At 36.2% G+C, this 20,874-nt stretch overlaps 2 protein-coding genes across 2 annotated transcripts in view; one reads left to right on the forward strand and one right to left on the reverse strand.

Annotated features, from left to right (window-relative positions):
* Positions 1-20,407, reverse strand: part of LOC134650339 (bifunctional heparan sulfate N-deacetylase/N-sulfotransferase) — a 157,580-nt gene extending 137,173 nt beyond the window's left edge. Inside the window, exon 1 of the mRNA XM_063505300.1 lies at positions 20,226-20,407. The gene's annotated coding sequence lies outside the window, so the exon portion shown is untranslated. The remainder of the gene's footprint in view (positions 1-20,225) is intronic.
* LOC134650286 (larval cuticle protein A1A-like) overlaps positions 1-20,874 on the forward strand; it is a 62,597-nt gene that overhangs the window by 29,511 nt on the left and 12,212 nt on the right. The gene's annotated exons all lie outside the window — the stretch shown is intronic.

Genomic DNA, 20,874 nt, shown 5'->3' on the forward strand with positions numbered 1-20,874 from the left:
AAATAGAACATTGTTTTTTTTTCTAAGTGGCCAGTGTTTTCGAATAATGAGACTATGCTTGTAACAAAGAGGTATAACACATGTCAAATATACGTTCCTAAGTATGCAATTCCCGAAACTTTCAGGGCAACCTACGTAGAAAAGCATGTTGCAGCGGCCGACACGCGGGTCGACTTCGGAACGCGGCACTGACTCCTCGGGCTATAAGCTTATTCTTGAGCTTTATTGGAAAATACGCCGCAGAAGTATCGATGTTAGATTGGAATGAATTAGTTAATGTATAGTTTTTTTTCGTTCCATTATTCCATGCCAGCCTATACTTGCTATAAGTATGTGGAAGAATTTGAATTGTTTGGTTTAAAGAACTTAATGCACTCTCCTGGTTAAAAAAAAAGATTAAAATCAAAATTGTAAATTGCAATTAATTGCGTGCAATAAAAAAACTACTCACTTCCTCCAGTACCTCCTTTCAATATAAGTATATAATATTACCTGAAACATAAGACATACATATATAATTTTTTTTCTATATCAGCCTTTAAAAATAAACAGCGAAAAATGTTACTTATCAAGCTAATAAGCAGACTGATTTTTAAAAATGGAGAATTTACAGAAACTAAAGCGCCTTTTTTATCTATCAGGCATGATGTTCCTGATAGTCATCTTCATCTATCAATTTAAAATCTAGATCGATACTCGAAAACACAATCACAAGCCATGCTCTGGCGGTGATAATATAAGGGGTGCATTATATGCGGTGCATTCAAGGTAAAGGGGTATGCGTAATTGTCGACCACAAGCCACAAGAGGCATCCAGCGCTCACGGCTTATCTCAAACATGCCGCCCGGCGGCGCAGGACGCACGGTCGCACGTTTGCAGCACACATCATCGACTCCGCAACATATGCCCAATGCCTACGGAGGGCGGGTGTGTCAACAGATCGTCCAAACTAATTTAAATATTACCTCCATATCCGTAAGAACCTTGGAGGATATAATCAAACGGAGACGCCATGTCTGTAATTTTCTGTACAAAACAGTCTGCCGATTTTTGCGGGGGAGGGGAACGTCAAATGTATGCGTAACGTAAAAATAGCCATGTCAGATAAACGTCAGTCCATACATTGTGTATGACCGTTGGCCGCCTATTTTCGACAGAGGGGAAAGCCTGTTAATGGCTACTCCGTTTAGTAAGAACAATGAGCAAACGGAGAGGGCATTTATACTGGTTTGCCTGGGGGTTTGACTCGCTTGCGCTCTGTATGCTATTTAAATAACATCCCCTATCTTCCGCAATAGCAACCTACCTGTGGAAAGGTGAATAGCTATCCCAACGCGGAAATAGAGAATAAACCGATAGTGGACAATAAAAGACGTGACTGAACAGAGAATAGGTACTAGGAGTTTATTAAAAAAATACGAATGTAACCGTATTGGTTTTAGACATGCTTTAACGTCAAGAAAACTTCTGCTGTATGGAGCTAGCAGAAAACGTATGCCCGAACGAACTCCACTGGACCTCGAGAGCCAATTAAATATCAAACGAAACTTGCTTTAGTTACAATATTTCCCGAGCATGGCTGATATTGGATACTTCATAACTTTGTAGTTAGTTAACCAATGTTTTTCGTATCCAGAATTTTATGAATATTAAATTAAGCAAAAACCGCGAAGTCTGTATACTATACTTCATAGCTAACCTAAAATTAAGTATTGTAAATTGTAAACAATCAATAATTGTCCAAAAGAATGACTATTTCTAACAACTTTCTCCTAAAATCCATGGAACTAGCTCTAAAGCAATTCTTGTATGTCAGGATATTTATAATAATTTAATTTTAATTATTTATGGATACAAAATAGTCAAATTTCGTAAAAGATTTCTTTAAAAAGTATAATTTCCCGGAGCAGTAAGAAATTTTCCGGTGAAGTATAATTTAGATTCTGTTACTGTAATACCCCAAACTAAACATTCAGGCTAAAACAGGTTGAATCGTTGGAGTAACATGGAATGGTGACGTTAAGGGCAACCTGTTTGGGCCATCAATTATACGGCCGTTACTGTACAGGAGGCGTCAACCGATGTCCATTACGATGAAACATGTAGGCCTAATTAATGGACTCAGTCTATTATGGCGGCGTGTGACCACCACGCGTCTACATGTACCGCATTGTTTCCCATGAACGTGTAATAGGTATAAATGGGTGAGATAAATGATGGTTACTAATGTATTTAACATTGAATTGATAATTTAAAGGTCATTATCATTAAATTTATCAAACGCGGGTGAATGAAATTAATCAAGTAAATGTCACAAAATATTGTCTTCGGTTACCGCGATAGTTACTCATGAAATAAAACTATTAAAACGGATTATATCGCGTATATATTAAATTTATTCTACATCCCGACGTTTAATATACGCGATATAATCTGTTTTAATAATAGTCTTATTTCATAAATGTCACAAGTTTATGATACTTCTATGTTCATAGTTGTGTACTAAAATGGCTTCTGTAAGTTATTGGCTCTGTACTTCTATTTAAGATTCGGTTGTTATTTGATTAGTCTATAAATAAATCAAACGGTAATAGCCGGATAATTATGTTAATAGGGTATTACTAAATCTAACATAAGTTACAACTATTAATTCTATAAGGTTTTAAAATGGTTTATGCTTGGGAATACTCTCGATATTACCTATTAATGTCATAATTACCAAACCGTTACATTGTTTGAAACCTAGACATCTATTCGATTCAGTGTCAGACTGAGTGGCTTGTCAAACTTGTCGAGAGATAAGTTTGAGGACAAAGTTAATTGGAGACAAGTCGCTCCACACAAAAGTAAGGTTCACACACCGAGGAACTGTGACGTCTCCGGTAACTCTGAGCCTGAAAACGTTTTGTTACACGCTAGGCTGCCAACGGCAGCGGTTTGCAGATATGACCATTTTTTCGCATTGCTTACCGAATCAAACGCTCAGGTAAACTAGTGTAACCTCGATCTTAAGACTCGCAACAACTGTATGTCATCCTAGAGCGCACTTATGCTGGTTCTATTCAGCGTCCGCCTTACTTACGCTTAGTCCGCGATTAAAATAGCACCCATGGCATATGTCGCAATCGCAGTTGGCTGCGGCTGTAGTCGTTTTATTGCTCGCGATCCATCTTATCGCCCGCGCCGGGAACCGCTCGTATGCAGGTAATCGTTCAAGTAACGTCGCGTAAACGGGGTGACATTTTATTGCATTTGACGCAGATTTTATTTATATTGGCTGCGGGTGAATAGTTAGGATATTGACGTTTTCGAATCATGTCACGTTTGAGCGGAATTGCATTAGGCAGATCAGCAAGAATTACCGATAAAATCCAGGAAAGCAATAAGTTGGTTTATACCTAACTACCGGAAATGCGGGCAACTTTAATCGATTTTAATATTAAAACTAGCGACCCGCCCCGGCTTCGCACGGGTTAACAAATTATACATAAACCTTCCTCTTGAATCACTCTATCTATTAAAAAAACCCGCATCAAAATCCGTTGCGTAGATTTAAAGATCTAAGCATACAGACAGACAGACAGACAGATTTGTTTTATACTATGTAGTGAAGTATTACAATAAAGTGAACACAACGTGATTACTTAATAAAAATGCTAATATGTATCAGGTTTTATTACCATCTAAATAAAAAGCGGCCAAGTGCGAGTCGGACTCGCCCATGAAGGGTTCCGTATTTAGGCGATTTATGACGTATAAAAAAAAACTACTTACTTACTAGATCTCGTTCAAACCAATTTTCGGTGGAAGTTTACATGGTAATGTACATCATATATTTTTTTTAGTTTTATCATTCTCTTATTTTAGAAGTTACAGGGGGGGGGGGACACACACATTTTACCACTTTGGAAGTGTCTCTCGCGCAAACTATTCAGTTTAGAAAAAAATGATATTAGAAACCTCAATATCATTTTTGAAGACCTATCCATCCATAGATACCCCACACGTATGGGTTTGATGAAAAAAAAAATTTTGAGTTTCAGTTCGATGGGGAACCCCAAAATTTTATTGTTTTTTTTCTATTTTTGTGTGAAAATCTTAATGCGGTTCACAGAATACATCTACTTACCAAGTTTCAACAGTATAGTTGTTATAGTTTCGGAGAAAAGTGGCTGTGACATACGGACGGACAGACAGACGGACAGACAGACAGACAGACAGACATGACGAATCTATAAGGGTTCCGTTTTTTGCCATTTGGCTACGGAACCCTAAAAATCGTGCATCCGTTATTATTTTATGCTCCCGAGCTCCCAAGGACGCGTTGAGGTTAAAGGGCACGGCATCTGACATTTGCCCCTACACGGCAAAGGTTCAGGTGACACTTTTGAATTTCATTGAGTCCATAGACTAGAACGTTCGCTAACCACATGTTAATTTAAAAGATAAAAGATTTTTATTCGTGACGATCGACGAAAAAATACTTGTAAACTGACTAAGTACTTGCCGTAATACCAACTGGCGACTGAGATCATAACGCTATCTCCTAAGACCAACCAAGAGTGATACCATTATGACCTGACTCGCCATTTAGTTTTGCGGCAAGTATGGCAGCTATTCGGTATCGATGCTAAATGTAAATTAACCGATAAGCATAGTGTGTCATTGCGTTATGAATCATGCGGCCGGTTGGTCGGCTGATTGAAGACGACAAGGGCAGGGGCATTCGTGCGATGTGTGGGGTGTTTAGGCGACGAGGCAGTCAGGTGGCGAGCCGGCCGGGCCAGCCGGCACCTGAGCCCCGCCGACACGCGGTGCTTTCCTAATGGCCTGTCGCGCGTCCATCCTCGCCCGTGATTGATCGACACGCCCTCGCGATATGCACACATCCTTACACACCGTATAGTGAACACTCCTCGTGTACCTATCACACGTAATCCATCACAAATTTCAAAGCCATTACGGGTGCGATAGTAGGTTAAACATTTGCGTGAACTGCTTTTAGGAGCGATCGATAACAGTAAAAACCATTTGGGAATGCCGGAACAAAACATGAAATACTGCAATGAAGTTGTTACCTACAATTACTTAATGCAGACATTATTAAATTAGAAATATTTGCAATGCTTAACATATTTGCAATGCATATATGACGGGTGAAGATATTTATATTCAGCTTAATCTATTAAGTTTCTACTAAATCAGTAGATTCATTGATCTAAGTGTGATTCCATAATGTAGCAACCCAAAGAGGGTTACTTAAATAAAATCGCAAACAAAAATCGCATTAATGTGCAAATGAAGGCATTCAGCAATGCGCCGATACAGCACGCGTTTTTTTCGCTCAATATACCAAATTAATTAGGTATATGATGTGACATTTCATTACTGCAGGGTTGCGTAATGCATAGCAATCATGTGATTTTTAGTTTTTAGTTATATTTTATAACATGTATGCTAGTTTTAAGGTATTTATGTATGGGCCACTAGTTGCCTGAAATAAAGATTTCATTCATTCATTCATTAGATAAATTCACTTCAGAGTAGGTGCCAATAAAAAACATTTACTTAGTAAAAAAATAAATGAGAGCAAGGTAGCTGAACTGAACCTGTCGAGGGCAAGCGATCGTTCATCAACAATTTCACTGTCATCTACAATATTTTCGGGAGGCACAAAACATTTAGCCAATTCAGCGAACAGAGGGCAGCCGTGATAATAGAGTCTGACGGCGGGAAGGCAGTGAGCGCAAACATAAGGCATTAGCGTATTGTTAGCGGCTTCTCAGGCGTATCCTCCATTTTTGCCTGTTTTGTTGGGAGGCTTCGTAGTAGGGAGGTGCTTGAAAATAAATGACGTTCGCAGGATAAAAAAGTAAAATGGGCCTTCAACTACAATAGGAGCTTTGCCGCTCCCATAACTTCCACGTATAGGCTGTCAAAGGACGAAGTTCGATAAACACCGTTTACATATTAGAAGGGCAATTTGTGAAACACGTATAATTTGCTTAGTTGAACAATGCAACATATTTTACATGAATTGTTTATAACGAATAGTTTAATTTAAATGGATAATTTACGAGGGTAAACAAGGTCAGTAAGCAAACACGGCGATATCCTAACCTAGGATACGCTAACCATAAATTCACCACAAATAAATGGTATGGCAAACAATTATATAATAATATTATTTAAAACCTTTTCCCTTCCAGTATCAAAGCCACACGTAATAAATTGCACTGAAATGGAATATAAACCGAGAAAATCCTATCATTTTGTATGCAGCGGCGCGCGTCCAGGTCACGCTGGAGCAACAGTTCGGTTCTCCAAGGGCGTCTTGTCTACCTATGAACGTATCTCTGAATATTCCGATCTCTAGCTCGAAGTAGAAAGTTTGATAAACAATTTTTGAAAGTTATGTGTAGCGGCTTTACGTAGTTACCTCGTTTTTTTTTCAGAGTATTGTTTTTGACCGAATTCAAAATTTCAATCTGGATTATTTTTTAGGGTTCCGTAACCGAGAAGGGTGACAATCGGAAGCCTGGGTAGGCCCCGTCAGTTCCATTAATATTGTCAATATTTTTGTTACGCTGTGTAAAGTTGCACTAACACCGATGTCCAATAGAAGTGTCAGGTAAGTAAGTATTAGATTAGAGTTAGCGCGCTCAATGAGGTCGCGTGCGACACCAATCGTCTAGCTCCAGTGGTGAGAGCCATTCTCCACGGAACAAAGCTACCCTGATCTAATCAACGCAACAATACCTCGGATAACTCCACAATTGAGCCGGAAAATAGCGGCACCAACACACCAGATATTTTAAATTACAAACAATATTACACGGCGCGGATACAAACGAGTCCATTGTAGGCCGTGTGCGCTCGACAGCTGTTTCAGATAACGTGTGACCTCCGCTGAATAAAGAGTCGGGACAATTACAGTGACGCCGCGTGCACTCACTTATCAACGCTGATTTGATAAACAAATAAAAGCCTGTAATAATTGGAGCGCCCTCGGAAAATACATGAAACATTGTTTGAAAGAAAATTCGGACGCTATTTGCGTTACAGCGGAAAGGTAATTTAAAATTCATCTTGTTAATTATAACAGCGTTCGGAACGTGACTTCTATTTGAATTGTATGTTATGTGTTTTATTATTAGTCCGTGTCTATGGAATCTGTTAACAGGCATCAATATAATTACTATGATTAGGTACCTATTTAATTTATGTCTAAATAAGATAAACTGGTATTGAATAATAAGCGACGAAAAATTTTTTTGTAGAGGTATTGGTTTTCTTATTAGAACTAGTGTGAAATACAAATGTTCCTTTATTATATGCGGTATGAAATTAATAGCATTACACCCCGTTTAGAACAGCCTGTTGTATCTATTAAGTGAGCAAGTAAGAACACCTGTAAAACGTCGAACATACTAATGATGGCACTCAAGCGTCAAGTGCGGGAAGTATCTGTCACAACGGCAAGCATTACGGGAACGACCACACGGCGAATATAATCAATACAGGTTGTATATGACAACTTGGCACTTTCACTGCTCTAGATTTTATGATATCTTTAATACAATTTTATGATATCTTTTTATCGGAACTTAGAATGAGGTAATTTTCTACTACTAGGAAGATATTAAAATGGGCCAAAACACTTTTAACGTTTTTGTTATTTAGGAATGATTATCAAAATCATTGTCACATTACCTATACGATTTCAAGCCAACGTGGTCGTTTACACTATAAATAGGTACTAATGGTACTATTGAATATGGGGTATTTGCCATGTACATATATTTGTTGTTATGAGTACCTAGGTATCTAACTCCGTGAAGTGAACTCCGTGAACTCCTTATTTATTCAATAGTGTTTACCCATAAAGCTTTGTCACATATTATTAATTCAGATTTAACGTTGATAACCTTTAGGTTAATATATTAAAGTTGTTTAACTGTACTTATTTGTATTATTTCGTATAACTAACAAATTTAAGCAGCATGGTAACAATTTGATTGAATTAACTTGACTTAGAAATAATGTTCAGTACTTTTGAAGACCCAGGTGTCACTCATACTTAGTTGAGGTTAACAGTATTTATTTACTACAAATATCTACAAACAAAAAATGTCAATACGTTGAATTTGATGTCTCCCACATTTGGATGTATAAAATCCTCATTGACCGGACTACAGTCAACAGCTTGCGGCAGCATTACGCGGATGATTTGGCAGCAGTTGGCTCCGAGGACTTTATTCACGGCATAATCGCTAGCTAGTGTAGAACGGATTTAAATAATGCACGCAAAGCAATGTAATCTGTCTTTTATACAAGGACTAAATTAAGATTAAGCCGGTACAAGATTGGAAAAAAACAGGGAAGGCCGACCCCAAGTAAATGGGAACAAGGCCTAGCAAGATGATGATGATGAGCCGGTACAAGATTTCATGATTTATTGATCATCGGTATTACATGATTCATGATTAGGATACCGGAATAAATACATTAGAATTGCACTAAGAATAAAGCTACCTCGATTCCGCCTTTTTGATACTTGGTACCTACTTACAATTAACTACATAGCATACCTAATCCTAAACTTCTACAATAAGATCTCCTCACATTGAAACGGGCATTATTCAAATTGGGCAGGCTAGCCACCTACCAGAAAAACTCTTTTCTTTTCTGGATATATACATATTGTGGGCAATACTCCTATTGGGCGCGTCAGCCACCTCCCAAAAAAGCAACTCTTTTCGTGAAATATATCGATGGCATTTTTAGGTTGGCAGTGAACTATACAATAGGACGATACACATTAATTTTACTTCGGGGCGCCGGAATATCCTTCTTACCTTAATTTCTCTAAGACTGCAAATCTTCGTTAGCTGCCGCTGGACGTACATAATGTGAATGACTCATATCGGGCAAATGCCTTCTGCCAATGCCTTCGCCAACAAGGTCGAGGCAATAACCATTCTGGCACGGTACGCAAATGACATGTAGGTATTTGATTCAAAACATAACAGCCAGCAAACATCATCACTATATAAAATTTTATGTGTATTCTGTTCTGTACCAATATGTGTATAAAGTTTTCTCGTTCTGAGACAGCGAAGCGCGATAACATCATTTAACAGGCGTGATTTAAAAAATGGCCCATTTAAAAGCTGGGGGCACTTAACGGGGAGGCTAAATATTTTCTCAAAACCCAGTTATCCCATTTTAAGTACAAACAATGGGCCACTCTGGTCTCAAAAGTGTTTCCGTTTAATCGCTCTTTAAATTGATTACGATGTGTTTACACATGGGATTGAATCTGCAAAATTGAAAACGGTAAGCCAAATACAAAATAGCCTCTTAGCGTGCACAAAGAAATAGGGTATCTTCTTTTCATTTATTCGCCTCAATAGCTTTGATCTCTTGGTCCTTTGAAAAACGCTACTCAAGATTCACAGAATATGCTTAAATGGTTTTCTATTTAAGTCTCTCAACGAATATCTCATGGAATCTGCATTTCAAACATTCCGTCAATATTTCACTCAAAAGTTACCAATTTGATTTATACTAAGTTATGTGTTTGTGGGAATCTCAACTATTTTTGGATGCCATAACGTTTTATGTCATCATGCGACGAGCTATCATTGGATTTGGATCTAAATCTAAACACATAAAACCTGCAAACGTGAAACGTAAACAATACTCTGAAAAGAACCCTTACTACTTACTTACCTAAACGCTTACGGATTAATATTCTAACGTCTAACCCTCCTAAATTCAAAGAACTTACTTAACCCTTTAATGAAAACATTTGAAAGCTAACCTAAAATTTACCATACTATAAAACTAATTTGTTAATTCCCTTTGAGTCAGAATTTCCATGCTTTGCAGTCTTCTTATAAACTATGGCCAGGCAAAGATCGTAGTGGTAAGATCCTACATTGTTAATAGTAACTCAGGAACTTTTAGGAGAGCAGGGATAATCACCAAAGCAAACACAGAATAAGGAATTTAAGCATTTATTAACCAGAAAAGATGATTTTTAGTTGAGGAGTTTTGTTTTAGAGTTTAATTATTTTAGTCCCTAAAAGTTACCTGCTTAACAATTAATAAGACTCTACTATGGTTTCGTAACCTACAATCCAGCAGAAAAGAAACCATGAAAGAAAAACTGCTGGAATTCCTTTCAATGCAACTTGTCATAAGACGGGACGACTACTAAGGCTCAAGCTAAATTATATTTCATTTTCTCTGATCATGGTCAAAAGCTAATATACATAAAAATCGCAATAGCTTTCTACAATAATTGAATATAAGAAAATCATATAATTTGAGTTTCATTAATAAATTGACTTCTTGGAAGAGGAGGATCCATGATGACATCATCCTGTAAATTATTGATTCGGGAGTATTCTGAAGTGGAACATCTAACCCTTAAATTTATGCTTCTACTTATAAATCTATCTATCAAATGAAAATCAGAATAAAGCCAAAAATAAATACATAACTAATAAATTATATTCAATTCAAGTTTCAATTCTTTATATTTCGTATTGAACACAGAGTACAGATGAGATTCTTTTACATCTATAAACTTTCGGAATCGCTCAGCTATCCGATGTTCCCCAAATCATGAAATATGAACAGAATTTTGGCATACTTTTTTATACCAGGCCTTTTCATTTATTGGTAAAGGCTTCATTCCAATTTTAGTCATTTTTTATGATTATTTCAAATTCTTTAACGCAAAAGCATTTTATTCTCATTTAATTCAGTTTCAATATCTTTGAATGCAAGATTTCTTTGCAAAATATCAATACATGGCATAAATGGCAATAAATTCATAATGCCAAAGCTGAGGATTATTTAATTAATTATCTCTATATTTAAACAGTCCCTAGAAATCAATAAATATTTCGCTTTGCCAAGATCTTATTTTCTTATTCTAATAAGTTCGCATTCTATAATCATCTTATTCCCTGTAATTATCTCATTCAGCTTTTCAGTAACATGGTAGGTACTAAGTTTTCACAACCGATCTAAAATAAAAACGGAAACTAGAAGGCTTCGGTGAGCTCAGGATTCTCTGCTACCCGCTCCGACGCTCTGCGACCTGCACCCGAAGCTCTGCATCCAGCTCCCGTCGCTCGAAGTTGTTCGGAGAATGCCCAGCTTAGGGGTCCGCAGTGTTCTGTTTCGGAGTCTGCCCGCTTAGGGCTCGCAGTCTTCCTCGGTGTCCAATGAGCTTGGTGTTCGGTGACTGCCTGCTTAGGCCTCCGCAGCTTTCTTCCTCGGTGTCTGATGGGCTTGGTGTTCGGTGACTGCCTGCTTAGGCCTCCGCAGCTTTCTTCCTCGGTGTCCGATGTGCAGCCCTCTTCCTCGGTGTCCGATGGGCTTCTCGCTTCTGCTTCCTGGATCCTCTTCTGGGCTCTTCTGCTTCTTCTACTGGTCTTCTTCTGGAGCTCTTCTTGGTTCGGCTGCTGTAGACTGAATGAATCTCCGAGAATTGGGCCCCTCTATTTATACCCCCAAATTTTATCGTCCTGGCCGTCTTTAACGTTTCAATCGTCTTCTTCGTCCTGTTCGTCGACGAAAATAACGTAATTCCCTTCACCCGTTCCTTATTCGAATTATCGATACTATGGTGCAAGCAAATTTGAACCTTATTATGTTTGAATTAAGGTTCATTTTCCTTTGAAACTATATTATGAAATTTTTCCTATGGAATATATTTCTCATAATTTTGAGCAAAATACTTATTTTTAGATGAAAATTAATGCAAAATCAGATGTATCTATATTTTATTTATATATTCCTATAATTTCATATCGGTAATTCCCTTAGTTTAAAAGTTATGATCAAAAATAACCTATCATTTTATTTGTATGATTCTTTGAATTTCCCAAAATTTTCACTGTTAAATAAGGCTAAAACTATCTTTTAATCATATGTTTTAATTTTCTATAGTAGCAACTTGTATCTACACCATCAATTTCCCATGATTTTTCCTAGTTGAAATTGTCATATACGATTTTCACCTAGCAAATTATTTGCAAGCCTTTCTCTACCTTTTCCTGATATTTCTACTGTTAATTATGACTAAAACTATTTCTTAGACATATGATCTAATCTCTTAAAACAATTTTTTACAATATTAATCTCAATTTTTCATGATTTTAACATACAAACTTTCCTTGTTCAAAACTTACTTGTGAACATTAAATGTTCGAATTTATATACATTATATTACATAAATTGATTGAAATATACTTCCCTTAAGCTTTAAAGACTCCCTAATCTCTCAATTGCAATCTAGACCAGACTTTTCCTAGGTGTAAATTCATGCTTACATACAAAAGATTTTTCTATGTAAATTTTAGCTTATAATCATATTATAAAGTTTCATTGCCTTACTTAAATACATTCTACATAATTGATACATAATATGTTTCTCTAAATTTACAATGTTTTTACTAGAATGAATCCTTATTTTGCAATTTATTTATTTAACCCGCTTATGTAGATACTTATATTGAAAATAAATATTGTACAGTAATTAGTTAATTGATAAATTCCTATGTAATAAACACATATACAGACTCCTTTTACATCGAAATTATGTATTTTGATTCCCTAGTTTTATAGTAATTTGCAAAATTAAGTTTTTTATTTTATTAAGCGAACACCTACAATGTTCAAATAAGTTTGACATACAAAGCTTCTTCCACTTAAGTAGTATCTAATTCCTCTAATTTACAGTAAATACTGTAGATTACTATAGTTAAAGTAAGTTTCCAACTATTCAGTGGACACGTGGTGGACACTTATGCAATGCTCACAGCCTTAGCTTTCATTTTACAAAGTAATGTCTTAATAATTCCTACATTGTTTTATGTGAAACATTTGTCTTCCTTTTATATTAATTATGCATTCAGTCCATGTAAAACTATTCTGCATACAATCAAGCATATCATTAATTAGTTTAATAATGCCAGGGAATATTATTATGATTAAATTTGTTTTCCCAACAACCCCTGTCTATGTAAAACATCCCTATCTGTAATTAAATGCCCATAACTTTAATAATTGATGACAGAGGACTTCCGTGTCGTCACAACTCGTCATTCAGCCAAATTGCTGATTCTATGAGCACATCATTCTATAAATAACTCCATAGACGTAAACCACAATTAAAATTACAAACGATACTAACAACATAAATACTTAGGTATCACTTAGAGACGTCAATAATTTCGACTCAAACCTTAACTCAGGTACAATTCTTTGTAGCGGAGTTAGCTTAGGATTGCTGTTAGGTTAAAAGAAAGAAATTGCTACGAGTTTGTAAGAAAGCGAAGTATGTTACAGAAATATTGTTAAATCTATTACTACAAATTTTATTTAAGTAATCGTGCAGTTATTCGATTGTTGACTAAGCACTACTTACCTACTTTCGAGCGTTAAAAAAATCAAACAAATCAAAGTTATTTAAGCTATTTATTGCAATTCAGGAATCAGGCAACATATATTTTACGTTTCCCAAATTTTATTTGGTTTTCGATTTCATAACATGGAAATGGAACTGAACAGTCAAAGCATTCAGAGATCAATACCAGCCTGTCTTTTACGAGGTAAGTAGGTATTCTGTGTACCATACCTATACAAATTAAGGCAAACATTTTCTTTTCGCGATTTTGCGTATAATTAGGGAAATCAAATTATTGGACTTCGTAATAGGTACTTATTTAATTTAATGCTATTAATAAAACACAGAATCTTACTTTACCCACGTAGGTATTCAATGTACGGGAAAGTAAAACTAATAGTGGCTTTCCATACAGAAGGGTTCTTATGTTTCATAACATTTTGAAACTTTAACAAAGCGGATACCTTACAAAAGTAATACGGGCTCGTCAACAATTTCTGAATTGGATTACGCAATCCTCCGACATCAGCTTACGGTTCAGTGTTCAGTTGTATTCAAACAAACAGTAGAGAAGCGAACCGGACGCACCGGACGCGGACGCCCAATGGCACTGTGTTCCCATTGCACTGAGCGCAGTCGAATCTACTGGGGACAGTGTGGACTAGCTAGGCCCTAGTCCCCTAGTCACTATTAGGAGGCGTATTCTGATGATTTAGTTTTTAATCATAACAAACCCAGATCAAATTCATGAATTGTTATTAAATTTTAACAGACTTGGGACTTCCTCAACAGAGCTGTGATATTTTTACTTTTTAGGGTTCCGTGGCAAATGGCAAAAAACGGAACCCTTATGGATTCGTCATGTCTGTCTGTCTGTCCGTCCGTATGTCACAGCCATTTTTTTCCGAAACTATAAGAACTATACTGTTGAAACTTGGTAAGTAGATGTATTCTGTGAACCGCATTAAGATTTTCACACAAAAATAGAAAACAAACAATAAATTTTGGGGGTTCCCCATACTTAGAACTGTAACTCAAAAATTTTTTTTTTCATCAAACCCATCTATGGATAGGTCTTCAAAAATGATATTGAAGTTTCTAATATCATTTTTTCTAAACTGAATAGTTTGCGCGAGAGACACTTCCAAAGTGGTAAAATGTGTCCCCCCCCCCTGTAACTTCTAAAATAAGAGAATGAGAAAACTAAAAAAAATATATGATGTACATTACCATGCAAACTTCCACCGAAAATTGGTTTGAACGAGATCTAATAAGTAGTTTTTTTGTCATAAATCGCCTAAATACGGAACCCTTCATGGGCGAGTCCGACTCACACTTGGCCGCTTTTTTACTTTTTTAGTAACGTCGTTGTTGAATGTTGTGATGCCAGAAATGATTGTATGTAGGTATTTTAATTCTAACGAAACTCGTGTCTATCGGGTAAATGCAAGATGTCTGGTTGACTAGAAGGGTGAATGACATTGTGTAAGCTGCTCATAGCGTCACGTTATATGGAAAGCATTTCAAAGCCTTCAAAATCACGCTGTATACAGTTGGACGGTGTTACTGTTAATGTCCACCGAAGACCAGACACTTTACAATTACAACTTAAAATGGCTTGAAGGTTCGACTCGCCTGAACTCGATTAATTGTAATATCAGCCATGAAATGACCGAACGCATGCGACAACCGTGTAAGATAAAGCGTCCGTTGTCTGAACAAAGCGTCCGATTAAATCAACGCGTCCATAGATCGTCGTCGCGAACAAATCTATGTACAGTAAACAACCATTAACTTGCTATTAAACATACCAGCCGGACTTATCCTATGGTCATTACTCAAATACCTACATTTAACGAACTTGAGAGCACCTTTGTAGCATAAGATATAATAATATATAGGTTTAAGTTGTCATAGTTGACGTAGAAAAGAATATAGGTAATACATATTTGGGATATCGTACAGTTGTGACAAGGTCAAATCTACTCGAGATTGTGGAAATATATTGTAGACAAATCTGTCCAACAATAGACGTCTTCTGGCTGATTTAACCAACGGTCTACAGTTAATTATTGGCTAAGAACCTTTAGAATTACATTTTGATAAAAAATGCTACATAACATACACAGCTACCTCTATTAACATTTAATTAAAACAAACCTAGGTATAGTTATTTCTTGGCTACCTACTTTTAGCTAACTTTAATACAATATTTCATATGAGAGTTTCAGCGATAATTTCATAACAATATTTGGGAACCGTCGGTGCAAACAGCAATATCGCGTGAGTGCGAACACGCTTCACAATCAGATCGTAATGAAGTCTGAGCTTATTTTGTTTTATTTATCAAGAGCTTACACACATTCGGGTCGTTATACGAACCTACTTGGCTCTACTTGGTTGTAATTGTGGTAAATAAGTGTGACGACGCTTCCAAAATACAGTCAGTATTTGTATCGGAAGTCAGTATTGGAATATACTAAACTTTTGCTATGTCTACATAACTGTCTACAGTTACTTAAGGAATGTCTATATTATTTGTATTTTGCCTTATAACGCTTCAAAATCAAACATTTGTTTCGGAAGAGCTACTTCGTAAGGAGATTCCTTATACCAGCAGAAAGACTGCCACTGCCATGGACAAGTGCCTCCACAGTTTTAAAATCCAAAACGCCAATAACAGGTCATGCGCAGCAGTCGTCCAAGGGTTTCCTGTGATATTCTCTAGAATCTAGATCATTATTAAATGTTGTTACGATATTCTTTCATTGCCACCACTGTACAAATTCTGTCTGTCACAGCGACTACCAGTTTTACGAGTAATATGTTCCGCCGACAGTCATTTGACTCTGGCAACCCTCTTTATGGACATTAGTCTTTAGTATTCAGTCATCTCTGTCATAATATAGAATCCCATTGATCGCCTCAGTCCACCGTCAGTGGGTCGAGTGTGAGTGACAAGCGAGCCAGATAATGCTCGCGAAACAAAGCGGCGCCTGATCTAATCAACGATTCAATACGGAGATCCAGTGTAAGCACCTACTCGCCCGACTGTTATGGTAAAGGGTACGTGATATTAATTCCAAGCTTCGCTGTGATAAATTATGAGGCAATAATTCAACGACAAATCGAGTTTCGAATTTATAATTTAGTAATCATCCGTTTTAAGTTCGTGTCGAAGCTAGAAATTGACAGGAATTTATGTTTCGCCACTCACTAACTACCTACTTGTTCTGACAAACAATGCAAGCAACTCAAGAGGGTATTGTGTGGGCCCTTCAGACCAGCGAACAGTTTGACTACGTTGTTTTTATACGTTGTAAGCCCGTTCGCATCCGCGCCACACCTACAGGTTCCCTTTATTTTGCATATATGTACTGGTTTATGTTTTTCAAACTGGTGACGATGACGGGACTCATTCGCGCCATGTTTTTATTGTACAATTTCATTTTATTGTACGATGCCACGAATTTATTGTAGTATACATATTTCCATTTATACTACCAGGCCAGACCGGAGCGAAACCTTACTCTAAAGTGAAAAGAAATTTATTTATACAGAACTAAATTCTAAATGTATAGTGACCGATACAAGGACAATCTAAAGTGGGTCCTTAGGTCCTTACCAATCTATGAACATCCCTACTAATTTTTTAAATGCGAAAGTGACTCTGTCTGTCTGTTACCTCCTTACCTCTTCAAGCTTAAACCGCTGAACGGATTTAGATGAAATTAGGTCAAGAGATAGTTTGGCCCAAGGAAGGAGATAAAATAGAACTATTTATCAGTCATCATTCTCAGTCAGTATAAACTTTCATATATCATGCAAAACATAGTGTTCTCGCTCAAACACGATATAAAATATCTGTAGCGCAGTATCGCGACATTATGCTAGCGGTGCTCAGTATTGTCGTAGATCACAATCTAGTTCAGCCGCGTTAAGAATTCATAAAGCTTAAATTACTCTAACGAGAGAATGCTGTTGAGTGAAATAATTTAGGGTGGTTATCAGGAGGTGGAGACACCACCAATTGAGACATTACGTTGTTTGGCGGGTCCGTAACGAGCAACTTGCTTAATGCACGCAACAAATTACTTACTACAACGCCGCCGGGCTCGCCGCACGGGCCACATACTATCATTTTACAAAGGTCACATGTCCGGCCAACGCCAAAGATATGTTTACACTTTTGCACCCTATGACGTTGTAACAAGGCGGATAATGTTTATATATGTTTAATGTCGACTGTATATACGATTGTGAACGGCACAAAAGATTTTCTGAAATACCACATCGGGTTTTCAAGGCTGCAAAATGCGCGGTACACATGTGGTACACGTGTATTTCTTACCGAAATTCGCGAGTGGGTTCTTAACATTTCCGCGCTATGTCATCGTCACTTCATTCTTGGGTGCGCTAATAGTAATAACCAGAGCCCGGAATTCTCGAAGCATTTTCGAGCTGTCATAGGGACTTCTCGTTTATCGACTTCCGATTATACATATGTATATCGATAAATACAGAATACAATACGTAAAATATGATTACGAGTAGAAGTAAACAACATGCAGTCTTATCGCGAATTTAATTTTTAAATATAATTTAATTATTTTAATTTCTATTTATAATTTCCTAAAAGTTGATATCCAAAGGTTATCTCGAAGAGATCGCTCATTCGCGATAAGACTGCATGTTGTTTACTTGTCACTTCTACTCGTAATTATATTTTACATATTGTATTCTGTATTTATCGATATAGGTACACATGTATAATCGGAAGTCGATAAACGAGAAGTCCCTATGACAGCTCAAAAATGCTACGAGAATTCCGGGCTCTGGTAATAACTTATAGTATTTCAATGTCGGCGGAAAACACAATTGGTATTTTTTACATTGAAAATTTCTAGCAATTAAGTAGGTATTACACTGATTTAAACTTTCACGATTTTTACACATCCGAGACCACGGGGACAACGCCGTCCTCGAAACGTCGGAGGTAAATCTTAAAACTTAGATACGCGATTAAGTCCCGTTGTATAATTTAATAATACGTAGGTATTGAATAACAAAATACATTTTAATTTAAGCTTAAACCCTAAATGGCCGTGGCCATCGATTGACGTTCGAAATCTTTTAGAAATACCTACCAGGGACCAGGGGCCTATTGCATAATAAAATACGAGCTAATACTATTAGTGATTTTGTATGTAAAATCATCCCAATCCAGACTGTAAATGTGAACTATATAAATAATTCAATATGTAAAGTAATAGCATAAATATTTGGGATATTATATATTTTGTTGAAATAAACATCCCAAATGGAATGGATGAACTTAGAGCTGAGTATTTTAGTTCTGCAATCAACAAAACTTATAATTTAAAATTGTAATTTAGGGTTCAACTCTATTTGCCAACCTTATTTTGTGGTGACATTTTTTAAGTTCTTCCCATAAGCACTTACTAATATTATAAATGCAAAAGTAAATCTGACTGTCTGTTACCTCTTCACACTTAAACCGCTGAACCGATTTAAATATTTGGTATGAAAATAGTTTGAGGTCCAGTTCAGGACAAGTTAGCAACCTTAATAGATAAGTTTTTTAAATGTAGGTATGAGTTTATCGTATTTTTACCCAACTGTCGTGTTGTCTAAGGAGGGTTCTGTTATTACTAATATACATCACACACAAGCGTTATAAACATAAAAGAAGATACACAACACTTTGATTTGTGAATGTACATATATGTATTAGTGCCCATACAAAATCACCAAATAACCCAATAAAATGGTAATATAAAACTTGGAAGCTATAGTTCATTTTTTTTAGCATTAGAAAGAACTTGAAAGAAGGTAAGCGATTTTGACATGTCTTTTAATTGAAAAACACTTTGTAAAAATCAGTAACTATTACTTATGAAAGCAGAAGACTATAAAAGATCATATTAGATTCATAATTGTTACATATTTACCGTAACTTATTTTTAAAATGTGTTTTTCAATTAAAAGACACATCAAGATTATTTACCTTATTTCTAATGCTAAAAAAAACGAAGTATAGGTGTGTGAGGCTGGGTCAACCTTGCACATGGACATTTTCTTTCTTAATAATGTGTAACACATTCATAAAATAATTAAATAAACATTATAGAACCTATACGTCCCACGTTTATTATTTATAAGTGAGATTTTTTAAACTAGGGCTAACGATTTTAATTATGATAAATCTAACAATATATTAATAACCCCTTTCAATTTACATAAAAGTTAAATCTTGGGTATATTTGGCTAAGACTTTCTACATATAAAGATAAATCGATTTTAATTTAGTTTATTAGTTTAAAGAATTAAGTGGGTAATTTAAAAGTTATTGTTGAACCTGACAATATTTAATAAACCTTAGTTGGCAAAATTGTTATTTTAGAAACAGATTCACAAATTGGTGTTAGGTATAAGTAAACAAAATGGGACAAAGAGCATAAATTAAATATTAAATAATATGATGCTCTCTCTAAAAATGGAACCTTAAAATAAAATTGCATTAAATGTAACATGATGAGATTTGTTTGCAATGTTGACGATGATAAAATAATTCCACTGTATAAATGCTGTTGTCATAAAAAGGTTACCTGTGTTTACTTCAAAACACCAAGATTACCTTCCGAATACGACTCTTCTTTAAATTGGTAAAATATTATCACGTCTTACATAACTAAACGTTATTTTGATCACCAAGCTTAAAAACAGAAATGTTAAGGTCTTAAAACTTATGACAATTCTTTTTCACTATCATACCTTTGAATGGTTCACCTCTCCGTAATATGAATTCTTTAACAGCAGCACAGCACTAACACTTTCATTCAGTTCTTGATAAGTCGTTTATAACTTTAATTAAAAGTCCACAGGCACGGCTTTTTTACAATATCACAAACATTTTCTTCCTGCTTTGCGTCTCCTTCCTAACAAAAAAACTAACCATAAATAAATGCATAAATATAATCATGACATGACGTGACGTTCCAAAAGCTTTCTTTTACCGTAAATTGTCTAAGCTTGGGTTAAAAACGCTGATTAATAAAAATCTGAAGATTCTGTCCAATATATAATATCTATATTTTGCGTTTCTTAATATATCTGGAACAGAATAAGTTTTTTTTTACAATTATTGGCCTGGATGCATCCTAGAACCACACCAATCAATCAGGCGGTGTAGTAGTGTGTTATGGCTTTTAAAAGTGGTAACACACCTTGGTGCGTCGCTTCCATAAGTGAGAGCGAGAAACAGATATCTCTTTCTTGCTCTCACTTATGGGTGCAAAGCAGCAAGGTCGCGGTGCGGTGCGATAGTGTGTTAACACTTTAAGGCGCGACGGGTAGTAAAGCCCCCTCCACACTCGTGCGCGAATCGCAGCGCGAAGCCGGGAACGCGAGTGTGGCGTCGATT

This window comes from Cydia amplana, chromosome 8 (assembly GCF_948474715.1).
Source record: "Cydia amplana chromosome 8, ilCydAmpl1.1, whole genome shotgun sequence".
NCBI lineage: Eukaryota > Metazoa > Arthropoda > Insecta > Lepidoptera > Tortricidae > Cydia > Cydia amplana.